General features: G+C 38.3%; 1 long non-coding RNA gene across 1 annotated transcript; it reads left to right on the plus strand.

Moving 5' to 3' along the window:
• Positions 1–3,347: 3,347 nt before the first annotated feature.
• Positions 3,348–4,368, plus strand: LOC114269272 (uncharacterized). The gene is made up of 2 exons (XR_014337206.1): positions 3,348–3,815; positions 3,911–4,368. It is a non-coding gene; the product is annotated as an uncharacterized LOC114269272 (long non-coding RNA).
• Positions 4,369–19,281: the final 14,913 nt, after the last annotated feature.

Below are 19,281 nucleotides of genomic sequence, written 5' to 3' on the forward strand. Positions count from 1 at the left end.
CTCTAGACAAATTAGTTTGTTCAGAAACTTAGAATTTGAGGTGTTAACGCCCAAAAATCACCAAACGGCGTCGGAGTAGTACGAAACTTGACACACACAACCGCCTAGGCACGAGAGACTTGTGGGAGAAGACGGAACTCGAATCGGATTCTCGGTTTGGGAGTTAAAGCCAGATTTCACTCTAGACAAATTAGTTTCTTAAAAAACTTAGAATTCGAAGTGTTAACGTCCCAAAATCACCAAACGGCATCGGAGTAGCACGAAACTTGGCACACATGACCGCCTAGGCACGAGAGACTTCTGGGAGAAGACGGGACTCGAATCGGATTCTTGGTTTGGGAGTTAGAGCCGGATTTCACTTTAGACAAATTAGTTTCTTAAGAAACTTAGAATTCGAGGTGTTAATGCCCCAAAATCACCAAACGGCGTTGGAGTAGCACGAAACTTGGCACACTTGACCGCCTAGGCACGAGAGACTTGTGGGAGAAGATGGGACTCGAATTGGATTCTCGGTTTGGGAGTTAGAGTTAGATTTCACTCTAGACAAATTAGTTTCTTAAGAAACTTAGAATTTGAGGTGTTGACGCCCCAAAATCACCAAACGACGTCGGATTAGCACGAAACTTGGCACACACGACCGCCTAAACACGAGAGACTTGTGGGAGAAGATGAGACTCGAATCGTGTTCTCGATTTGGGAGTTAGAGTCAGATTTCGGTCTAGGCAAAATTATTTACTTAATTATCTTTATAATTGTATAGTAATTAAATTTTTATATTTTTTTGTAATTAACATATTAACACACAATTATATTGCCACTAATTATTTTTATTTTTTGTTTTCAGATATTTCCCGAGTAGGAGTTTACTTCTTGTGGAATGCATGCCTGTGAAAAATGCGACTAACTTTTGTTTTTATTAGCCACGGAGAATGATGAGAAATTTTTTTAATTTTTGTTTATGTTATTTTGAATTATAAACAACTTTATGTATTTAAACATTATATATGTATTATGGAACATTATGTAGTGAGGTAATTTTGTTGATGCGTAATTATGGATGCAAGAATGTTTTTATTATGGAGAAATTGTTATTTCTATACAGGAATTTTTATATTATTATGCAGGTATTGGTTTCTTTTTCAATTGTTTTTCATTTAATACAAGTAATTTTAATATTTTTAATTGCAGTTTTTTTTTTTTTTGGGTGATGGCACCACACTGTCGCAAAAAACATGTAATTTTAATATTTTTATTAATTTTATTGCAGTTTTTTTTTTTTTTTTTGGCGACGGCACCACACCGTCGCAAAAAAAGCACAATTCGTGACAGTATTACTTGCGGTCTCAAATAAGACTTTTAACGACGGTAAAACAATGTCGTCGCAAAAGGTCTCATTTTTTTATATATTATAGGCGACAGTAAAATGCCGTCGCAAAAAGCAACAATTGCTGTCACAAAAAAAGGCAAAAGTTTTTGCAACGCCCTCTGTTGTGACCCCCTTTTACTGTTGCTAAAAGTCATTTGCCGTCGCTAAAAGTTTTTTAAGACGACATTAGGAGTATTACCGACGGCATTTTGCGGTCGGAAAAACTTGAATTTTCTGTAGTGATTATTTTACTATCGCTACCATCGCTACCACTACAGCACCACCATTCCACCACTACCACCACCATGCCACCGCCACCACCACCGCCAGCACCACCACTATCACTATACCATCATACCATCACTATCACTACCACTTTCATTACAATAAAAAAAATTGAAATGTACAATTTAAAAGTAATAAATTTTAAAATTTGATTTTATAAATATCAAATAATTTATTTTTAATTCAACACTCGATTTTAGTCAAACAATTTTTCATCTCAAAAAATTTAACATTCAATTTTTAGTATTTAATTTTTAATTTTATCAAACACCACCTAAGATAAAACTGATTAGAAGAAATGTGAGGCTGATCCATTGTCAAATTACTCATTTTCATAAACAGCAATTCTACATATACGGAGAATTTATTTTAAAAAATAATCAAATAAACAATTTTGCAATTGAGATTTTTTAAAATGAATCCCACGGCATAAGAGTAGAATCTACGCCACTTATTAATTTGTAAGAATCTGAGTCAACTTTACGAATAGATAGGTTTTCAGTTTCATGAATCCTAAATTTTTAATGAAATGGTGTCCCAACAAACGGAGAAGAGGATGGTTGCAACAAACCTTTGAATTAAGTCACTACTTTTTTAAATTCACTTTACACTTCACAGGAAACCAAAACCAATCTCCAAAATCTCAACCCACAGAAAAAACCAAATACAGATGATTGATTATAGGTGAAGTGGCTCCACTCATAATATATTTAGCTAGAATAATTGTAAGGGATTAGCACTCTAATTGGAGTAGTAATTTAGCATTGTCGATGACTTAGCAAAAATGGATGAGAGGTGGGATTGATATCAAAAGATCATTTTCTCCCTTAAATTTGGGAAACTAGTTTTTTGGTTGAAATAGTTATAAAGTCAAAACACTCAATCACATTATTCTTTCTATTTTTTTCAAGTCTTTTTGTAAAAAATCAACTAAAATAATTAATTCCCTAACAAATTCTAAGGCTTGGTTTGACATCTTCAAAAAAAGTTAAAAAGTCAAAAAATCACTATCTTACTTAAGTCACATCATCCTATTTAAGTCACATCACCTCTCTACTAAATCACTTCAAACTCAATTCATATTTCATAGAAAGTCAAAAAATACACTTATTTCGATCATCTCAAACCACCCCTTAATTTCAATGATTCTACAATGAAAGAAGAGTAATTATAGTTTTAGGCCTCGTTTGGGAACCCTCTTTTTTAACCAAAAAGTCAAAAAGTTACTAAATTAGTCAAAAAGCCAACAACCTATACTAAAAAGTCAAAGATTCTCGTTTCTCTCTACTTTTTGCACATCTTTTCGTAAAAAATCAAAAAATCATCCCAAACATACTAGTTTTTTTTAGCTCATATTTTAGCCAAATAACCAAAAAATTACTAAATTAGCCTGTTCCCAAACAAAGCCTTAATATCAATCCATTAACATCACTACACAACTACACAGACAAACATATTTTATCTTATGTTTTTAACATAACATCATTATATTATTAATTTCCTCATTCAATTTTGTCACGCTTATAATTCTAGCTAACTTAATCTGCAATATCTCTCCCACCTGTTCCTCACGGGCTGCAGGCCCCCCCTGCCCGCCCCTCCATGCATCCCTCTAAAGTTTAAAGTTCTCACTCGGTCAATTCGGTCAGCTCCAATAAAATTAACAAACAATTATTGATTGTTATGTACCCCACATATATTGCTCTATTACAAATAGAAGCAATCAGACGAAAAACCGGCATTGCCGTCCCAACCAAACAGAGCACAGTCTCTCTCTCTCTCTCTCTCTCTCTCTCTCTCTCTCTCTCTCTCTCATAGTTTCGGATATTCCGATACTTTCTGTCTCTATAAAGCCTTTAGAATTTTGAGTTTCAACCCTCTTGGAGTCATAATAGTGATACTTGTAGAGCAAATGAAGAACAAGCTCTTCCTCTGTTTCCGACCTGTTGCCATCGAAACAGAGACACAATCCAACGATCGGGCTTTCACTCGTCGCACAGTCGCCAACCAGATAATTGCAAAGGTTTCTGTGATTAATAAATCTCCTTTTTCTTCCTGTGAAAGTTCGAAATATTCAGAGAAAGTTATTCATGATCGAAAAAGAGACACAAAAAAGAAGTCGTTTTCTGGGGTTGTTAAGGCAGTACTCTTCGAAGTTTCTTTGGTTAGTCGTCAAACAATCCCAACTTTGTGTTTAGTTTTCACTATTTACAAGACCTTCTTGATAAGCTTATATATGCTATTTCTAATTGCTCGCAGAGAAAGAAAGCTCGGGATAGAAAAGCTCTTCAACTTAAAGTGGGTTCCAAAAGCAGTGATTCAAGCGAAAGTGATTTGTTTTCGGGGATATCAAAATCACCCAACACAAATTCTCATTCATTCGAATCATCTTCAAGTTCATGCTCTTCCTTGGATTTATCACCGAACAAGTGTTGTGACTCACAGTTGATAAATTTGAGTTCATTGAATCTGAAAAAACAGAGCATCAACAAAGAGAGTGGGGTTTCAAGTTCAAAAGCAGGGTTGTTGTTGATTCTCATCATTCTTTCCTTCACTATATTTTGTGGTCGGCTCTGTGCTATGTTGTTTACATGGCTATGGCTTTACTTGATGTCTCGCAGGAGACGAGAGATTGCAGGAAGATAGTCATGTAATTGAAGGACTGCTCAATTAGTTCAATATAAATATTTAACATGATTATATTGATTTTTCTTAAAGTTTTAATTTATATATGAAAAAATTAGGAATTTCTTAGATATTGATTTGTGATTATGTATCAATTTTAATCAATAAATAGCAATTCCAATCAAACAATCAAAGACAAATCAACACAATGATTTTACGTGGAAAAATCACAATTGGAACGCCTCCAATTGTGATAAAAAAACTATAGACAAAACTCACAAAACAACTCACTAAAAAGACATAAAGAAATTACACAGGTATACTCTCAGTTACTTTGCGAATCCACGCCCGAACTGAACCAACCCCTATGTGCCTCTTCCAACCCCGTATTCACATCGGAATTGTCTTGCCCAACATTGAATCCACAATGCCGATGTCGAATTACGACGATGAGCCGCTTCAAAATCCACCAAAGCTTCAAGTTAGAATTTTTCAGAATCTACTGAAGAACAACTCTCTCTTTTGTATAGAATAAACAAACAATCCTTTGATGTTTACTTCTTAAACCATGAGTTGAATACTCAATCAAAATATCAAAGAACACTAGCAAAATAGCCCAGATATAAACCCCAATATCCAAAAAGAAGATATGGAAGCGTAACCCTAAAATTTGACTGACACACATATTTATAGCAATCTGTTCCGCGATCGCCGCTTGAGTGCCAGAGTGGCCGTTCGAGCGGACCGACCCTCGTGCGTAGGAATTTTCCCTCGAGCGGAAAATGCAACTGTCAGTATTTTTGCAGGCGATCAAACTTCTAGAACTAAGAATTCTCCAATTGAACGGGGGAATGTCTGCTCGAGCCCCGCTCAAGCGGAGAAGCAACTTCGAATGTATTTTTGCATTTTTCTTCAAGGGCGCTGTCCCTCAACCCTACCGTGGCGCTACCCCAGACCCGCCAAGGGGCGCTGTCCCCTGGATCCCCACGAGCTGACTAGGCAGCTTGATCCTCGTCATAGTCAACGAAGTGGCAAACATGAAAGAATTATCTTCTGAAACTTCTCTACAAGGCATAATTCGAGTTGGATTCGCATCTAAAAACTCATAGCCTCACTGAAATATAAGTGTGAAAACAAATACAACTGAAAAGAATTTTGTCAAACGGGATTACCAAAAATAAAACCTAACAATGTAGGATATAATTTTTTTTAAATTATTGTTAGACTTATTTATTTTGATGATTTATTTAATTATATTTTAATTTATTTGAAAGAGAAAAATAGAATCAATATTTATTTTGATAATTTATTTAATTATGTTTTAATTTATTTTGAAAGAGAAAAATAGAATCAAAATTTATTTTGTCCCATTATTTCTCACCTAAACATTTATCCTAAATGTTGTTAGAATGTATTTAATATTTAATTAAATCAGGAGTTCAAATAGTCCGAAACAGAAGTTCAAACAGCCCAGTACAACAGCAGTTCAAAAGGTTCAAGTGGAAGATATTCAAATTAGTAATGATGGAGTACAACGGCTATAAACAGCTATCAATTCAAATAAATACAATGGCTATAAACAGGTATAAATTCAAATGAATACAACGGATATAAACGGCTATAAGTTTCATTATATATACCAAAGCCTCTAATGTAAACAAGTAACAACAAAATCCTGAAAGTATTCTTTGATCTATAATCACTCACATCTATTCTCAGAAATTATACACTGAGCCTTATAGCATTAAGCTCATCTTTCCTGTGTGAGATTTACAGAAAAATTAAAGTTTCATTTTATATATCTATCTTTGAGAGATATTTATTGTAAGCTTTCTTTGAAAGCAAAAATATTATTTCATCTTGTAACAGTGTTGCAAACACTGTGTTCTTGAAATCTTGAGAGTGTTTATGAATTACCTAAGATTTGCAAGGGTTTGGGCTTGTGAAGTCTGTGTAAAATCCGTGGAGGATTGCTCCATTTATAAAGAGGTTGCTAGCACCCCTGTGAAGCTAGAAGATAGTGAAAAATCTCAAGTGAAGCTTGAAGAGTGGATGTAGGCTTGGTTGAAGCTGAACCACTATAAATCTGTTTGTCTCCTCTTCCTTAATTTTTTTACTTTCCTACTACTACTATAGCTATCTAATATTCATGTGTTAATCATTTGATTTACCCTGTATGTTAGTTATACTTCATTGTTATTTTGCTTGATTATTTACTGCTAAGTTTATCATTGTGCTTGCTAATAATTTGTTGTACTAGTAGTTAATTTTATTAGAGTATTATTAATTTTAATTTGTAGAAACCGAATTCACCCCCCTCTTAGGTTGCTTTTTGGGTAACAATTGGTATCAGAGCCTAGGGCTCTTGTTTAGATTTAACAATCTTGAGTTTTTGATTCATAGCAACCATGTATTCTACTTACTCTGTTGTAGAACAAACTAGTAATAGGCCACCTCTCTTTGATGGTAATAATTACATTCATTGGAAAGAAAAAATGACTTTGTATCTTCAAGCTATCAATTATACTTTGTGGCTAATTATCACGAAAGGTCCTAAAATTCCTACCAAGATAGTAGACTAATCAGTGTGCCTAAACTTGAGGATGAATTTGATGAGCGTGATTATAAACTCCTTCAAGCTAATGTTAAAGCCAAACTTATTCTTGTGTGTAGACTAGATACAAATGAGTACAATAGAATTTCTGGGTATATTACTGCTAAAGAGATTTGGGATAAACTTGAAATCACCTATGAAGGAACTAGCCAAATAAAAGAGTCTCGGATTGACATGCATATTCATGATTATGAACTCTTTACTATGGAATCATTTGAATATATTTCTGATATGTTTTATAAATTTACCAATATTATTAATTCTCTAAAATCTCTTGGTAAATCTTATATTAATGATGAGCTTGTAAGAAAAATACTTAGGTTTTTGCCAAATGAATAGGAAGCTAAGGTTACAGCTATCCAAGAATCAAAAGACATAACAAAATTAGGCATTGAAGAACTCCTAGGCTCACTCATGGTTCATGAACTTTCAATGATGGATGGCAGCAAAAAGGAGGCCATTTGGGGAGAAAATGATGGAATAGCCAACTTGTGTCTCATGGCTCTTGGAAAAGAATAATCCGCTCAAGATGAGGTAATTTCTAATTATGTAGAACTTGAAAGTGCTTTCAATGAATTACATGACATATTTAGAAACGTTTGTGTTAAGAATTCTAAATTAAAGAAATTAGTTACTTCTCTTTCAAATGATGTGGGTGTTTTAAAAATGAAAAATGCTACTTTGAAAAATGGCTTTACGTCTATTACCGATGAGAAAAATATTTTGAAAAACAATGTTGAGGATTTAAACAAAACTCTTGAAAATTTTGTAAAAGGAAAAGAAAACCTTAACAAGCTTCTTGGAAATAAAAGATGTGTTTTTGACAAAGTAGGCATTGGTTTTGATCCTCCTAAACCTTTTATGAGATTAAATATTCTTGAGACTAATCCCCATGGATCCAAGAAAGTATGGGTACCAAGAAAGAAATCAAGATATTTTGTAGGTGAAATCTCAAAGAACACCAAGGACTTCGACAGGAAATGTACAACAAGAGTGTTCAATCTAAAGAGCAAAATCAGCTCCTACAAGAAGAAGAATGATGAAATGAAAATCACCAAGATGAACAATAGAGGTAATGTATGGGTGAAGATTCCAAAGAGGTAAATGAAGGTATAACTCCTAACACACCTTTAAGCTTAAAGTTTTATATTCTTTAAGGTATGATTTGTGTACAATAGGTTATGTCTAATCATTGCTTCCATGTAACCTAATTGTACTAAGTTTACTAAGTCATGTTCTGCTAGTTTCTTTCAAACATTCATTAAACTCAAAAATGAGAATTATATTATTTTGACGAATGCCTATTAGAATATGAATGATTCATGTATTCATTAACATTTTATATCAAGTCATCCATTGCTATGAAAAGAGATAAAAAGTGATAATTTTTTTTTTGTGAGCATAATTTTCACATCTTATATATGACTTCATACTAATATATTAATTCCTTTTTGAGTCATATCTTTGTAGAATCAATTTTGATGTCATAGCATGTTTTTGAGATGTATACTATCTATATTTTGAATTCTACATTTGTGATCTCAAGAATATGCTCAATATGAAAATTTCATGCTTATATGCTTTACATTGGAATATTTGAATGAGTTGTGAAATTCCTTGATTATGATCCATCAACGATGCCTAAATGAAAAGAAATATCATTCATTTGTAGAGACATTGCATCTATTCTATTGAATATCTTTTGAATATGGATTATTGGCATACATCTCATGGAATGCTTTTGATTGATAAATTGTTGAATTAATTGTTTATAACATTCATGTTGTGTTCCATATTGAGTAAAATGTTTTATCACACTTGAGCATATGGATTGAATTAATGAAAATGCCTCTTGATAATGTTATGTGATTAAATGAGATTGTTGCATCATTACTTAATAAAACAAAGAGCATAAAACTATTTTCTTATACATATTATGCTATGCGTTACAACTTGAAAATTCTGAAAAATAGCATTCCAAACTCTTGTTTGATCATTGGATTATTTTTCACCTTTTTAGGTTGTGATAAGAAGTGATTTGTGTTGTATTTTTATTGAGTAATAGTGATTGTTCTATGAATGCTATATTTACACAAAATAGAAAAGGGTAGCACTAACTTAGGGGGAGAAATCATTTTGCTAACATATTTGTTAAACCCTTTTGAGATGAACTCCTTATGAAAGAAAATTGAAGATTGAAAAGCTTCTATTTATTTAACCTAAGGTATGCCTCATATACTCTCTTAAGCTTTTGAGGTAAAAATTCTATCTTATCTCCCTTGAGCTAATACTATTATTACTTTGATATGAAAAAAATTGATTATGCTTCATATGATTTGCAATGTATACTCTTTGATGATGCTCTTACCTAAAAATCATGCCTATACTTAAATGTGTGGTACATATTGAAATTCAAGATTTTTCTTGGCATATGGATTGCTATACCTTGAATATGCTTCATTTTTTTTTTTTTTGGAATTACATTAGCTCCATGAGATTATATTGAGTTTAACCTATTATGAGCAATATTTGGTATTCTACATAATGCTTGAGTTATGATTGTTAAATCTTCTAGATTGCATATTGGTATCCTTGGTAGATTGCATGTTGGTATTGTTTTGGCATCTTTACTGGTATCATTTGGCATCCTATTTGATATTATTGAGGAGAACATTTCAATTATGAGCTTTCATTGTTCATATCTTCTATTGATTTTGCCAAATGAAACAAAGGGAAGAATTTAAACTTGATTAGTTTTAAAAAAAAATCCCCTCAGATTCTATTATATTTTTGATATCACACTTATGAACTTGCACCTCACATATTTTTTTTAATTATCTTGTATAAAATCTGTATGCTCTTGTATAGCGATCCCGGTTGTCCATTTACTGTTCTGTTGTATTCTAGACTTGGTTCTGTGGAATTGATAGTTGTATCTATTTTGTTGTCGTCCTTTAATTCCATTCGTTTGAGTTTTAGGATGTGTTGGGCTTGTTTCGAACAGGCGGGTTGAACCTTGGTCTAAAAATCTTGTTGCTAGGTTTTTGGTCGTTCCGCTCGAGCGGGCCTTGTTGCGCTCGAGCGGGTACTCTGGCGCTCGAGTGGGTAGTACTTTTTGGTGTAAGTTCTGAGAGGGGGAAATCTATGCTCGAGCGGACTGGTTTTCGCGCTCGAGCGGATGTACTTTATTCTTGTGTCTTGGCGCTTGAGCGGGCCTTCTTGCGCTCGAGCGTACCTAGTTTTTTGTTCTTGACGCTTGAGCGTTGTGTTCTCCGCTCGAGCGGGAATGTCGTATATCAGTTGGCAGCTGGGCATTTTAAAATCACTTTTTACATTCTCTCTCTCTCTCTCTCTCTCTCTCTCTTACTTTCTAAAAAGTTATTTTGAGAGCCTCTCTCTCTAGAAACTCTCTTCTCTCTAGGGTTTGATCTAGTTAGAGTGTCTCTCTGTCCTCTGGTCTTTGTAAAAGGTGTGTTGATCGTCAAGGGCTTCGTTTTGATTCGAGAATCGTGGTGTTTGAAGCATTTTCACTTTCTCCTCTTTCTCCGTTTGAGCTTTAACTTCGAGGTAGGGATATCCTACTCCTTCTCATGAGTTTAGCATTTTGATGAGTTGGGGGTTGTTGGGTAATTTTGAGAAAGTTTGGACCTTTGTGTAATTTTATAAAAGTTGGGGTTTTGTTTATATAAACGTATATGCATGTTTGGCATAGAGAAATGAGATCAATATTGGTCTATTGGTAAAAAAATGGAACCTTAGGGTTGTGATGTTAATTATGGGAAATGCTCTAATTACATTGATGAATTAATTGGTATAATTAATTTGAAGAAAAGAGGAATTAAGTTGAGAATGTTGGAATTGGAGGTATATGGGATTAAAGGGTGTAGTTAGATTCGTTTATCGTTCACCTAATTTAAATGTTGATTATATATCCATTTAGTGCATTTATTTTCAGTATAGAAATAACTGCTTTGGGCTATCGGTGGAGGATAGTCTTGATTGTTGTAGACACTGCATGATGATTAGGCAAACTAAAACTAATCGATTGAGTATGCTATTGAATATAGCGAGTGGAATAATACATAAATTCTATGTATTGATTGATTGTATATGATCTATGTTTATACACAGGTGTTGTGTGGGAGGAGATGGGGGGTGTACTCCACGGTTTAGGGGAAGATAGGAGATGGACCTCTAAACTGGATTTTGTGTGACAGTGATACAGCACTACAATGTGTATCAGGCTGCGAATTAGAAGTGTTTTGGTTTCATTAATACAACACTACAATGTGTATTATTTGAGACTTATGGAAGTGTCTGAATTGATTTGATATAGCACTAAAATGTATATCGTTATCAATTGTAAAGTATAGAAGTGAATCTATGTAATGTTGATACAGCATTAAAATGTGTATCCTTCATGAATTTTGAAAGTGTTTTAAAGATGAGTCTAAATCTCATTAAGTTATTTGGCTAGGTGTTGAGCCTTGTTTTCAAACTCAAAGTTGGAAAAGACATGGAAATGAAATGTAACATGGACCTAACGTCATGAAATCAAAATGTGATATAAGTGGATGTATCTGTGTTGACCATCTATCAACTGCTAATCTTTTTGTCATTGTTCATGGCTGGTTTAGTGTATTTCTATTGGGCTGTGACTCACCCGTTATGGGACATCATTTTCAGGTACCGATAGCATGCCACCTCCAAGGACGTAGCTTGGGAGGCTAGAGGCAGACAGATTGTTTTGTTTACTTTCTTTTGATGTATTACATGTAAATTCAAGCCAAGGGCTTAATATGTATTGAGTTAGCACTCTTCTTTTTGTAACCAAGTGTTAACTTGGAAAGCTGTAAGCCCGTAGGGCATTTGCTTTTGTTGTTAACATGTAATACTTTTGTAAGGAACTACTCTGATGAATAGAAGAATGTTTATCTTTTATACCAATGCATGTCTAAGTTGATGGGTTTTAGTGTTATTATTTTGAGGGCGTTACAACTTGGTATCAGGGCGTACCGGGTTCGAATACTTTGGGTACGTGGGAAGTGATTAGTATCACAATGGGTTTGTCTCGCTTGTTAGAGACTTATGTGTGACATTATGTGTTTATTTGATAACATGTTTATGTGACTACTTGGGTATGGGATTTAGCTTCTAGGATGTTGATTGGATCCTTGGGTTTCTGTGAGTCTTGTTGGAAAAGCACTTGATCAATGCTGTTTCTAACCGGAACTCTAGTAACGCCTCGGGACTATCATTATCCGGAAATGAAATTCGTAAGTGCTTATGTGTTTATGTGCTTACGTGGAGTGAATTACAGTTGTCCATGTATTAGAACGCGGGTGTTTAGTTTTGGCACATTTATAAATGTGCTAACGTTCTTCGTTACCTTTATTAGGATGTCAGGACGAGGACGTAGTAGGCGTGGCAGACGTGGTAGGCAGGAGATGCCTTTACCGGATGATGTTCCGGCACAGCAGGAGGGGGTTAGCCAGGCCAATGTGGCCGAGCCAGCAGGTCAGGAGGCTATGGGCGCTTTAGCCCGAGGGATAGCCGATGCTTTGAGGCAGTCTGTGGGTATCTTTTGAGCTGAGAATCCAGCTCAGGCTCCAGTTCAGGCCCAAGTTGTTGAGGCAGGGCCTTCCTTCTTGAAAAGGGAGTTCTTCCGGTCTAATCCGGACGAGTTTATTGGGGATTCGAAGGAGCCACTGAAGGCTGACGAGTGGTTAGAACAAATGAGTAAAACGTTCGAGATGCTTGGCATCGAGGACGGAGCATTGAAAATGACCTTGGCATCCTTCCAGCTTAAAGGGAGTGCGGGTCAGTGGTGGAAATACATGAGGGGCTGTATTGCTGGCACGTGGGAGGCTTTTGTGGAGGCTTTTCAGGAGAAGTATTTATCTCCGGCAGTCAGGGAGAAGCTGAGAGACAAGTTTCTGTCAGCTTTTGTAGTTGAGTTCTTCAGTAGCCGAGTATGAGGCTGCTTTCACTAGCTTGTCCAGGTTCGCACCTGAACTTGTGGCATCCGAGGAACGCCGCTGTATTGAGTTCGAGAAGAGGTTGAGGCTCGGCTTCAAGATGAGGGTTGGAGGTTCGATGATTCGAGATTATGGGCGCTTGGTTGATGCTGCAGCCCATATGGAGATCATGATGCAGGAAGAGGAGGGGCAGAGAGGCTCCAAGAGGAGCCAAGATAGTCAGGGTGATGGCAAGAGACAAAGGGGTGCTAACCCTCAGCAGTCTCAGGGTGGTGTTTCTAGATTGACCTTTCCGGTGCTGAGTACTGGCTCGGGGAGAGGTAATCAGGGGGAGTTCACCTGTTACAAGTGTGGTCAGTTGGGCCACAAGGCTTCAGTTTGCCCACAGAGGGGAGGAGGTCAGAGAGCTGCTTCTTCTTCAGCTAGACCGCAGAGCCAGAGTCAGGGCAGGGGTCAGTCCTTGTCTTGTTATCAGTGTGGTCAGCCTGGGCACCTGAAGAGGTTTTGCCCACAGTTGAGTGCCACTTCGGGCGCGTCTGGTTCTAGGCAAACGCAGGGTTTTCAGCCAGCTCAGTCTGTGCAGGCCTCGAGGGCCAATCAGGGGGCTTCATCGTCCCAGTCTGTGCAGCAGTCGTATGCTCCGAGGGGTGAGCAGTTGGATCAGGGGCCTACTGGGCGCGTGTATGCTGTTACCGCACAGGATCTCGTGCCTGCTCCATCAGTAGTGAGAGGTATCTTTCTGTTTTGTAACTCGGTTGCTAGTGTATTGATTGATACGGGTGCATCTCATTCTTTTGTATCTGCTGCATTTGCATCTGTTTTGGAATTGGAGTTGGCATAGTTAGCATCTCCTATATGTGTAGTATCGCCCATTGGTGGTGAGTTGATCTTGAAACAAGGTGTTAGAGGTTGTGATATAGAGGTCGCCGACCATAGGCTTCCTTTTCCATTTGTGGTCATGCCCATGAAGGGTTTTGATGTTATTTTGGGTATGGACTGGCTATCGTCATATCGGGCTGTTATTGATTGCTACCGCCAGAGGGTCACAGCTTGTACCTTGAGCGGGGAGTGTTTCCATTTCTTGGGGGATCGGGTTAGTAGTGTGTTGCCACCGATGTATGATCTGCGAGGGCGGAATAAGCTTAGTGGTCTACTTGCTAGCTTTATGAGTGGTGAGTGCGATGAGACCCAGATTGTATTGCCGAGGGTGGTTTATGAGTATTCAGATGTCTTTCCCGTGGATCTCGTTAGTTTGCCACCTCACCGAGAGATAGAGTTCTCTATTGATTTAGTGCCCAGCACAGCGCCGATTTCTATGGCACCGTATCGTTTTGCCCCAGTCGAGTTGAGTGAGTTGAAGATTCAGCTCCAAGAATTGCTAGATAAAGGTTTTGTTCGCCCTAGTGTTTCACCGTGGGGAGCACCGGCCCTCTTTGCTAAAAAGAAAGATGGTGCCTTGAGACTGTGTATAGACTACCGGAAATTGAATCAGGCTACGGTCAAGAATAAGTACCCTATGCCCCGTATAGATGATCTGTTTGACCAGTTGAAGGGTTCCCGTTGTTTCTCTAAGATAGACTTGAGATCGGGTTACCACCAGTTGAGGGTCAGGATGGAGAATATTCCTAAGACGGCATTCCGTACGCGGTATGGCCACTATGAGTTTCTGGTGATGCCATTCGGGCTTACCAATGCACCGGCAGTCTTTATGGACTTGATGAACCGGATCTTCCGAGAATTCTTGGATCAATTTGTAGTCGTTTTCGTGGACGACATTCTTATCTATTCACCTTCAGAAGAGGAGCACGAGGAACACCTGAGAGTGGTACTTGAGTTGCTTAGAGCCCATAGGCTTTATGCCAAGTTTGGAAAGTGTGAGTTCTGGCTAGGGGAGGTCAAATTCTTAGGCCATGTGGTATCCGGGGAAGGGGTGTCTGTTGATACATCCAAGGTAGAGGCAGTGCAAGATTGGGCATAGCCTAAGAGTGTGTTTGAGATCCGCAGTTTTCTGGGATTAGTTGGGTATTACCGTCGGTTTTGAAAGATTTCTCCAGGCTAGCTTCGCCATTGACCAGATTGACGCGAAAATGGGTCAAAATTGTATGGAGTGAGACTTGTGAAAAGTCGTTCCAAGAGTTGAAAGTTAGATTGACCACCGCTCCGGTCTTGATTATTTCGGAGAGAGGGTTGGGTTATGCAGTTTATTGTGATGCCTCACGAGAGGGTTTGCGTTGTGTGTTGATGCAAGAGGGGAAAGTGGTAGCTTATGGCTCACGTTAGTTGAAAATACACGAGAAGAATTACCCTACACATGACTTAGAGCTAGCAGCAGTGATCTTTGTCTTGAAGATTTGGAGGCACTACCTTTATGGTGAGAGGTTCGAGGTGTTCTCGGACCACAAGAGTTTGAAGTATCTGTTTACACAGAGGGACTTGAATTTGAGGCAGAGGAGATGGATGGAGTTCATTGAGGACTATGATTTTGAGTTGCACTATCACCCGGGGAAGGCCAATGTGGTGGCCGATGCCCTTAGTAGGAAATCCATTAGTGATGTAGCATGTATAGCCATCCGGGAATGGGAGATGTTGGGTGCACTTGGCGAGTTCGATTTGCTACTGGGCGAATCTGTTGAGGCTGCGGCCTTGTTTTCTGTTGTTGCACAGCCTACACTTGTGACCCGAGTATTAGAGGCACAGAGAGGTGACCTTGAGGTAGAGTCCTTCCGAGAGAAGATCTCCAGTGGGAAAGTTGAGAAGGGTTTGACGGTGTATCCCGACCAGAGTGTGAGATACCGAGACCGTTTGTTTGTGCCGGAGTCTTGCCGAGAGGAAGTACTCCGAGAGTTCCATCATTCACACCTTGCGGTGCATCCGGGAGGCACTAAGATGTATCGGGATTTGGGTCGCCTATTTTGGTGGCGGGGTATGAAGAGAGATGTGGCTATTTTCGTATTGAAGTGTCTTACTTGCCAGCAAGTGAAGGCCGAGCATCAGAGGCCAGCGGGTTTGTTGCAACCCTTGCCTATTGCCGAGTGGAAGTGGGAGCATGTCACTATGGACTTCGTTGTAGGTTTTCCGAGGACTCAGCGGGGTAATGATGCCATTTGGGTGGTTGTAGACCGGTTGACTAAGTCGGCGCATTTCATTCCTATGTGCGTGAGAGATTCGGTAGATCATCTTACCGACTTGTATATTTGGGACATAGTGAGATTGCACGGAGTCCCAGTGACGATCGTTTTAGATAGAGATCCTCGTTTTACTGCTAGGTTGTGGCAGAGTCTGCAGAGTGCCTTGGGCACTAAGTTGACCTTTAGTATAGCTTATCATCCTCAGACCGACGGGCAGTCCGAGCGTACTATTCAGATCCTTGAGGATATGCTTCGAGGTTGTGTCCTTGACTTTAGTGGGACGTGGGAGAGGCACTTGCCATTGGTGGAGTTTGCCTACAACAACAGTTTTCAGTCTAGCATCGGTATGGCACCGTTTGAGGCCTTGTATGGCCGACCGTGTAGGTCTCCAGTGTGTTGGGCCGAGGTGGGTGATGCACCTTTGTTGGGTCCGGAGTTGGTTAGGGAGACGACGGAGAAAGTGGAACTTATCCGTAGGAGGCTTGTTACAGCCTAGAGTCGCCAAAAGAGTTATGCCAACCGTAGGAGGAGGCCTTTGGCGTTTGGGGTAGGTGATCATGTCTTTTTGAAAATATCACCTAGGCGGAGTTTGATGAGGTTTGGGAAGAGTGGGAAGTTGTCCCCTCGGTTTATCGGTCCCTTTGAGATCCTTGAGAGGATTGGGGAGGTTGCTTATCGTTTAGCTTTGCCACCGCAGTTGTCCGGAGTGCATGACGTGTTTCATGTGAGTATGCTTCGGAAGTATGAGCCAGATCCGTCCCATTTGTTAGATTGGACCGACTTGGAGGTAGATGAGGATGCCTCGTATGAGGAGAGGCCAGTTCGGGTCTTGGATAGGCGGGATCAAGTCTTGCGAGGCAAGACCATTCCCTTGGTAAAAGTCTTGTAGAAACATCATGGAGTGGAGGAAGCCACTAGGGAACGTGAGTTGGAGGTCCGCGAGAAACATCCGGACTTGTTTGTTGATGTGTAACCATGCTTTGGTAATTTTGTAATATTGTTGGACCTTAAGAGTATTGAATATATCTTAGGTTGCAAAACATGGTTTATGTTTTGATTTAATGGAAGTATTTTGAAACTTGTCTCAAAATAGAAGTTTAATGTAACATTGCATATGTTGGATGTATTGTGGAAATGGAAATATATCATGAATACTAAATATGATATAGAATTGTGGAATGTGGTATTGAAATTTGTGGAATTTCAGGGAATGCATAACTAGAATGCATGTTGTGGAAAATGTTGTAAACTACCTCTTGAAAAGAGATGAGATGACCGGTAATGGGTTGGATTGTTTAATATTATGTTGTAATATTGTTGAGAATGGAGAAAACTTGTTTTTGAAAACTTGTATTTAATTTCGGGGATGAAATTCTTTAAGGGGGGAGGTTATAGCGATCCCGGTTGTCCCTTTACTGTTCTGTTGTATTCCGGACTCGGTTCCGTGGAGTTGGTAGTTGTATCTATCTTGTTGTCGTCCTTTAATTCCATTCGTTTGAGTTTTAGGATGTGTTGGGCTTGTTTTGAACATGTGGGTTGAACCTTGGTCTAAAAATCTTGTTGCCAGGTTTTTGCTCGTTCCGCTTGAGCGGGCCTTGTTGTGCTCGAGCGGAGATTGCACAGTCCTAGTTTTTCGTGTCCCTGCAAAACTTCTGCAGGTGTGATTTTTACGCTCGAGCGGGTTTCTTTACGCTCGAGCAGTAGAGCTCGAGCGGGTACTCTGGCGCTCGAGCGGGTAGTACTTTTTGGTGTAAGTTCTGAGAGGGGGAAATCTACGCTCGAGCGGACTGGTTTTCGCGCTCGAGCGGATATACTTTATTCTTGTGTCTTGGCGCTCGAGCGAGCCTTCTTGCGCTCGAGCGTACCTAGTGTTTTGTTCTTGACGCTCGAGCGTTGTGTTCTCCGCTCGAGCGGGAATGTCGTATATCAGTTGGCAGCTGGGCATTTTAAAATCACTTTTTACATTCTCTCTCTCTCTCTTACTTTCTAAAAAACTATTTTGAGAGCCTCTCTCTCTAGAAACTCTCTTCTCTCTAGGGTTTGATCTAGTTAGAGTGTCTCTTTGTCCTCCGGTCTTTGTAAAAGGTGTGTTGATCGTCAAGGGCTTCGTTTTGATTCGAGAATCGTGGTGTTTGAAGCATTTTCACTTTCTCCTCTTTCTCCGTTTGAGCTTTAACTTCGAGGTAGGGATATCCTACTCCTTCTCATGAGTTTTGTCTTTAAATTTTAGCATTTTGATGAGTTGGGGGTTGTTGGGTAATTTTGAGAAAGTTTGGGCCTTTGTGTAATTTTACAAAAGTTGAGATTTTGTTTATATAAACGTATATGCATGTTTGACATAGAGAAATGAGATCAATATTGGTCTATTGGTAAAAAAATGGAACCTTAGGGTTGTGATGTTAATTATGGGAAATGCTCTAATTACATTGATGAATTAATTGGTATAATTAATTTGAAGAAAAGAGGAATTAAGTTGAGAATGTTGGAATTGGAGGTGTATGGGATTAAAGCGTGTAGTTAGATTCGTTTATCGCTCACCTAGTTTAAATGTTGATTATATATCCATTTGGTGCATTTATTTTCAGTATAGAAATAACTGCTTTGGGCTATCGGTGAAGGATAGACTTGATTGTTGTAGACACTGTATGATGATTAGGCAAACTAAAACTAATCGATTGAGTATGCTATTAAATATAGCGAGTGGAATAATACGTAAATTCTATGTATTGATTAATTGTATATGATCTATGTTTATACACATGTGTTGTGTGGGAGGAGATAGGGGATGTACTCCACGGTTTAGGGGAAGATAGGGGATGGACCTCTAAACCGGATTTTGTGTGACAGTGATACAGCACTACAATGTGTATCAAGCTGCGAATTAGAAGTGTTTTTGTTTCATTAATACAACACTACAATGTGTATTATTTGAGACTTATGGAAGTGTCTGAATTGATTTGATATAGCACTAAAATGTATATCGTTATCAATTGTATAGTATAGAAGTGAATCTATGTAATATTGATACAGCATTAAAATGTGTATCCTTCATGAATTTTGAAAGTGTTTTAAAGATGAGTCTAAATCTCATTAAGTTATTTGGCTAGGTGTTGAGCCTTGTTTTCAAACTCAAAGTTGGAAAAGACATGGAAATGAAATGTAACATGGACCTAACGTCATGAAATCAAAATGTGATATAAGTGGATGTATCTGTGTTGACCATCTATCAACTGCTAATCTTTTTGTCATTGTTCATGGTTGGTTTAGTGTATTTCTACTGGGCTG

Source organism: Camellia sinensis, chromosome 8 (assembly GCF_055761805.1).
Source record: "Camellia sinensis isolate YWXY chromosome 8, ASM5576180v1, whole genome shotgun sequence".
NCBI classification, from domain to species: domain Eukaryota; kingdom Viridiplantae; phylum Streptophyta; class Magnoliopsida; order Ericales; family Theaceae; genus Camellia; species Camellia sinensis.